The following is a 7,369-nucleotide window of genomic DNA, read 5'->3' as shown; positions in this document are numbered from 1 at the left end:
TATCCCCATATCCCCCCATATCCCCCCATATTCCCCTATATCCCCCATATCCCCCCATAACCCCCCATATCCCCCGATATCCCCCTATATCCCCATTATCCCCGCTCATATCTCCCCCATATTCCCCCCCAAGCCCCCCATGTCCCCCCCATAGTCCCGCCATGAAATCCCCATATTTCCCCCCCATATCCCATATATCTTCCCATATATCCCCCATATCCCCCCATATCCCCATTATCCCCATATCTCCCCCCGATCATCCCCCATATCCCCCATACTCCCATAGTACCCATATCCCCCAGAAAGCCCCATATCCACCTATAATGCATCCATATCCCCCTAATAAGCTCATATCTGCCCATATCCACCCCATATCTGCCCCATATCCACCCCATATCCACCCCATATCCACCCCATAATCCCCATATCCCCCCTAACCCATATAACCCATATCCCCTCTATAATCCCCATATCCCCATATCCCCATATCCCCCATATCCCCCCCATATCCCCCCATATCCCCCCATATCCCATATCTCTCCATATAACATATCGTCCCCATATAGAACCCCATATCCCCTATAGATAGTTTTTCAATAACCCATTTTTGTTCAATTAATAGTTGATTTTTAGGTATTTTTTTTTATAAAAAATGCGCATCGTGTCCGTGAATTCCAGGTCGTATCTCTTGGATATGAATACATATCAGTGAATATTGACTCCCTGTTTATTGAGAATCACTCGCTTTTGATTTGTATGAGTGTAGGTGGCTTTCACAATGTTGATTGTGTTTGTTTTGTTGTCGATTGGGTTGGTGGTGATGGGTTCTTTGGGGGGGTTGGGTCTTTTTGTTGGGGTTGACGTTTTAGATGGTTTATATCTGAAGGTTCAATGACTTTTTCCCCCCATGATCCCCTATATCCTCCCCATATCCCCCCATATCCCTATAGACCCCCCATATTCCCCCCATATCCCGCATCGATTCCCCTCCATATCCCCATATCCCCCATATCCCCCCCCATATCCTGTCCTCCCCATACACCATTCCCCCCATCACCGTTGGCGCCCCATATCCCCTATATCCCCTATATCCCCTATATCTCCCCATATCCCCTATATCCCCCTATATCCCCCATATCCCCTCTATAATGCCCATATTCCTATTATAACCCCTTATCCACAATTATCACCCCATAGTCCCCCATACCCCCTATATCCCCCCCATATCCCCCCATATCTCCCCCATATCCCCCCATATCCCCCATATCCCCCCATATCCCCCCATATCTCCCCATATCTCCCCATATCCCCCCATATCCCCCCCATATCTCCCCATATCTCCCCCCATATCTCCCCCCATATCTCCCCCTATATCCCCCCCATATCCCATATTCCCATATCCCCCCCATATCCCCCATATCCTCCCCATATCCCCCATATAAACCCCATATCCCCCATATCCCCTATATCCCCCATATCCCCCATATCCCCCCATATCCCCCATATCTCCCCATAGTCCCATATCCCCCCATATCCCCCTTATCCCACTATCCCCATATCCCATACCCCTATAATCCCCCCATATCCCCCATATCCCCCCATAAGCCCCCATATCCACCCTATAATGCCCCATATCCCCTATAAGCCCCATATCCCCCATATAACCCCATATCCCCCATTATCACCCCATATCCCCCCTATCCCCCCATATTCCCCCCATATCCCCCCTATACCCCCCATATCCCCTATATCCCCCCATATCCCCCCATATTCCCCCTATATCCCCCCATATCCCCCATATCCTTATAAGCTCCCCATATCCCCCATATCCCCATATCCCTCCATATCCCCCCATATCCCCCCCATATCTCCCCCATATCCCCCCATATCCCCCCTATATCCCCCCATAATCCCCCATATCCCCCCCTATATCCCCCCATTGCAGGTGCAGCACTTGCACTGATTGGTTCATTATGCTGCTCCGCTAACGAGGAGCTCGACTATAAATAACCCCGGGGGCTCATTTGCATAATTACATATTTGCATATTCCTCCCCCCTCCCCCTCCGGTACCATAGCAAACCCCCCCAACCCCCTTATCCAATTCAGGGCTTCATTATGGGTTTCATTAGCATAATTAGCACTAACGCTAACGAGTTATCGGGCTTGGGGGGGGGGGGTGTTCCTGCTCGCCTATAGGAGATGGTTTGACCCACAGCCGGACCCACAACCGCCAACAGCCCCAATGGGGGGGGGGCAGCGGGACCCACGGCAAGGGATGGAGGACCAACAACAGGCGGAAGTCCTCCAACAACAGGAAGTCCTGCCAGCTAACACCGGAGGTCCTCCATGAGAACACCCGGAGGTCCTCCAGTGCTGGAGGTCCTCTCAAGGACACGCCGGAGGTCTCCAACAACAGTCGGAAGGTCCTCCAAGTAAGGAAGTCCTCCAAGAACAGGTGGAAGTCCTCCAACAACAACCCGGAGGTCTCCTCAATGAAACCTGGCGTTCCAAAACAGGCGGAAGTCCTCCAAGGTCTGGAGGTCCTTCCAAGAACAGGTCGAGGTCCTCCAACAACAGGAAGTCTCCAACAACACCGAGGTTCCTCCAAGAACACCCGGAGTGTCCTCCCAAGGGCTGATGTCCTCCAAGGACTACTGGAGTCCTCCAACAAGTCGGAAGTCCTCCAAGTAAGGAAGCTCCTCCCAAGCCATCGGAACGTCCTCCAAGAACAGGAATGTCCTCCAATTACAGGCCCAAGGTCCTTCTCAACACACAGGGGAATTTCCTGCCAAGTAAAGGAAGTCCTCAGAACAGCGGAAGTCTCCAACAACACCCGGAGGTCCCTCAACAACAGTCGAGGTCTCCAACAAGTCGAAGTCTCCAAGAAAGGAAAGTCCTCCAAGAACAGGCGGAGTCCTCCAGCAACCACCCGAAGGTCCTCAAGCAACACCCGGAGTCCTCCAACAACATGTCAGAAGTCCTCCAAGAACAGGAGAGTCCTGCCAAGATACAGCCCCAAGGTTGCCTCCAAGAACAGGACGTCGCGTTTCAAGAGAGCCAAGGTCTCTCAACAAACAGGCGGAATCTCCAATAAGGAAGTCCTCGGCGAACAGGTGAAGTTCCTCAACAACACCCGAGGTTCCTCCGAGAACACGCCGGAGGTCCTCCACAACAGGCCGGAAGGTCCTCCAAGGGGTGGGAGGTCCTCCAAGGGACACTTGGAGTTCCTTCTCAACAACGTCGGAAGTCCTCAAGAAGAAGAAGTCCCTCCAAGAACAGTCGGAAGTCCCCCCATAGAACAGAGTCCCTCCAAGCAACAGGCCAAGGTCCTCCAAGAAACAGAAGTTCCTTCCAAGGAGAGTCCCAAGGTCCTGGCCAACAGACAGGCGGAAGTCGCTCCACACACCAGAATCCTCCAAGGGCTGGAGGTCCTCCAAGGAACAGGCGAGTCCGTCCAACAAGAGGAAGTCCTCCCATACAACAGCCAGAGAGTCCTCCAACAACTAGGCGGAAGTCCCTCCCAAGGCTGAGGTCCTCCAAGAAAAGGAAGTCCTCCAATGACCAGGCGGAGCGCTCCTCCAAAACACCCGGAGGTCCTCCAAGCTGGAGGTTCCTCCATAGGACACCGGAGGTCCTCCAACCACAGTGCGGGAAGTCTCTCCAAGACACAAGCCAAGGTCCTCCAAGAACAGTCGGAAGTCCTCCAAGAACAGGAAGTCCTCCAAGAACAGCCCAAGGTCCTCCAAGAACAGGAAGTCCTCAAGAACAGGAAGTCCTCCAACGTACAGCCAAGGTCGTCCAAGAACAGGAAGTCCTACCACAAGGCCAGCCAGCAACCAAAGGTCCTCCAAGCAACAGGCGGAAGTCCTCCAACAACCCCAGAAGTCTCCAAGGGCTGAGGTTCTCAAGAACAGGCGGAGTCCCTCCAACAGAGGAAAGTCCTCAACAACAGCCAGAGGTCCTCCAACAACAGTCAGAAGTCCTCCAAGGGCTGGAGGTCCTCCAAGAAAAGGAAGTCCTCCAAGAACAGGCGGAAGTCCTCCAACAACACCCAGAAGTCCTCCAAGGGCTGGAGGTCCTCCAAGGGACACCCAGAAGTCCTCAACAACAGTCGGAAGTCCTCCAGGGCTGGAGGTCCTCCAAAAGAAAAGGAAGTCCTCCAAGGACACCCGGAGGTCCTCCAACAACAGTCAGAAGTCCTCCGACGTGGCTGGAGGGTCCTAAAAGAGCTGGAGGTCCTCCAACCCCCGGAAGTCCTCCAAGAACACCTTGAGGTCCATCCAAGAACACCGGAAGCTCCTCCAAGGCTGGAAGGTCCAACACCGCACGGGTTCTCCAACACCTGGAAGTCCTCCAAGAACACCGCGGAGGTCCTCCAAGGGCTGGAGGTCCTCCAAACAACAGGTGGAAGTCGCCGGGGTCTGGGTTGGGGTTATAGGGTCAGAGTTATGGGGTCAAGGTTTGGGTTATAGGGTCAGAGTTATGGGGTTATAGGGTCAGAGTTATGGGGTCAAGGTTTGGGTTATAGGGTCTGGGGTCAGGGTTGAGGTTAGAGGGTCTGATTTGGGATCATGGTCAGGGTTATAGGGTCTGGTTTGGGGTCAGGGTTGGGGTTATAGGTTTGGGGTTACAGGGTCTGATTTGGGGTCATGGTCAGGGTTATAGGGTGGGTTATAGGGTGGGTTATAGGGTCATGGGTTTACAGGGTCTGAGTTGGGGTTGTAGGGTCATGGTTATAGGGTCAGAGTTGGGGTCAGGGTTATAGGGTCAAAATTGAGGTCCCAGCCAGAGTTATAGGGTCAGAGTCAGGGTTGTGGGGTCATGGTTATAGGGTCAGGGTCGTGGTTATAGGGTCAGGGTTGTGGGGTCATGGTTATAGGGTCAGAGTTGGGGTTGTAGGGTCTGGTTATAGGGTCGGGTCTGGTTATAGGGTCGGGTCTGGTTATAGGGTCGGGTTATAGGGTCTGGTTATAGGGTCGGGTTATAGGGTCTGGTTATAGGGTCGGGTCTGGTTATAGGGTCGGGTTATAGGGTCGGGTTATAGGGTCGGGTCTGGTTATAGGGTCGGGTTATAGGGTCGGTTATAGGGCCAGGCTCACAGTGACGGGTCAGGGCTGCTCTATGAGGCCACTCCATCCCCTCCATGCACTGATTCCCCCCTCCCCCTTTCACCCTCTTATTCCATGGGGTGGGACAAATTTCAGTCCCAAATAGGGGACTGAAACCCCCCCCCCCCATCCCCACCCAAAGGTGGCTCCGAACCCGAACGGAACCGGCACCCAAATGGGCCCTCCACACCCCCAAACCCCCCCACCCCAAACATGTGGGGCCGGCAGCCATGTAGCATCCCCACACCGTGCACTTTGCAGCACAGCCCGGCCCATGGGGGGCTCAGAAATGGGGCTGGGGGGGTGGTAAGGGGGCTTAATATGGGGAGGGGGCTTAATATGGGGAGGGGGCTTAATATGGGGAGGGGGCTTTGGGGAGGGGGGGGGGGGGGGGGTCGGACTGTACGATGGCCACTGAGACACTTTACCTCTTCAGTATGCAACTGTACATACGGTGTGAGATAGGAAACCTTTGGGGTTTGTTGATAGAAAATAGACCCAACCCGAAGCTGTTGGGGGATCTGCTGTACGTGATTAAAAGTTCCGTTTGATTCTTATGGGGTCGGTGCCGTTTGTGCCCCATGGATGTCTATGGGGCTCTGTGTGGGGCCATGTGCCCTCCTATGGGGCCGTGTGCCCTCCTATGGGGCTGCATACCCTCCTATGGGGCTCTGCACCCTGCCATGGGGCTGTGTGCCCTCCTGTGGGGTTGTGTGCCCTCCTATGGGGTCATGTGCCCTGCTGTGGGGCTGAGTGCCCTCCTATGGGGCTGTATGCCCTCCTATGGGACCATGTGCCTTCCTATGGGGCTCTGCACCCTCATATGGGGTCATGTGCCCTCCTATGGGGCTTTGCACCCTCCTATGGGACTCTGCAACCTGCCATGGGGCCATATGCCCTCCTATGGGGCTGCATACCCTCCTATGGGGCTCTGCACCCTGCCATGGGGTTGTGTGCCCTCCTGTGGGGTTGTGTGCTCTCTTATGGGGCCGTGTGCCCTCCTATGGGGCTGCATACCCTCCTATGGGGCTGCATACCCTCCTATGGGGCCATGTGCCCTGCTGTGGGGCTTTGCATCCTCTTATGGGGCTCTGCAACCTGCCATGGGGCCATATGCCCTCCTATGGGGCTGCATACCCTCCTATGGGGCTCTGCAACCTGCCATGGGGCTGTGCCCTCCTATGGGGCCGTGTGCCCTCCTATAGGGCTGCATACCCTCCTATGGGGCTGCATACCCTCCTATGGGGCTCTGCACCCTGCCATGGGGCTGTGTGCCCTCCTATGGGGTCATGTGCCCTGCTGTGGAGCTGCATGCTCTGCTATGGGGCCATGTGCCCTCTTATGGGGCCGTGTGCCCTCCTATGGGGCTCTGCAGCCTGCCATGGGGCCATATGTCCCCTATGGGTGCTGTATGTCCCCTATGGGTGCTATATGTCCCCTATGGGTGCTGTATGTCCCCTATGGGTGCTGTATGTCCCCTATGGGGCTGTGTGTCCCCTATGGGGCTGTGTGCCCTCCTATGGGGCCATATGCTCTGCTATGGGGCCATGTGCCCTCTTATGGGGCTGCGTGCCCTCCTATGGGGCTCTGCACCCTGCCATGGGGCTGCGTGAGCTCCTATGGGGCTCTACACCCTCCTATGGGGCCGTGTGCCCTCTTATGGGGCTCTGCACCCTCCTATGGGACTCTACACCCCACAGCCCCCACCCCAAACCCAAGGCAGACCCAGGGGGCGGGGCTTATTGGAGAGTGGGCGTGGCTATGCCCTAAAGGGGGCGTGTCCAACCGCGATGGGGGCGTGGTTATCACCAGAGTGGGCGTGGTTTATGCCATAGGGGGCGTGGTCTGCCTGGAGGGGGGTGGACGTTGATATGATAATGAGGGGGCGTGTCTAACATAGAAACAATGGTTATATTCATGAGGTTGGCGTGGCTATGCATAAGACAATAGTGTTATTCATGAGGTGGGCGTGGTTACGGCCGGAGGGGGCGTGGTTTCCTGGGGTCCATATAGCGGCGCTCGGGGGGGCCCGGCCCGGCCATGACCCTCCGGCGGCGGCGGCTGAAGGAGGGCGGAGATGGGGCGAACCCGGAGCGATGCGGGACCGAACCGGGTCCTGATCCCGGTCCCGGTTCGGATTCGGATCCAGCCGACGTGTACCGGACTTTGGCGGCCGCCGGAGGGACCCTGCCCCGAGTGCGGAAGGTACGGGGTGATGGGGGGGGGCTGCGAATGGGACCGGGACCAAGGGGGGGGGGG

Source organism: Coturnix japonica, linkage group LGE22C19W28_E50C23 (genome assembly GCF_001577835.2).
Source record: "Coturnix japonica isolate 7356 linkage group LGE22C19W28_E50C23, Coturnix japonica 2.1, whole genome shotgun sequence".
Lineage (NCBI taxonomy): Eukaryota > Metazoa > Chordata > Aves > Galliformes > Phasianidae > Coturnix > Coturnix japonica.
The sequence above is the reverse complement of the archived record's forward strand: the minus strand, read 5'-3'. Positions refer to the sequence as shown.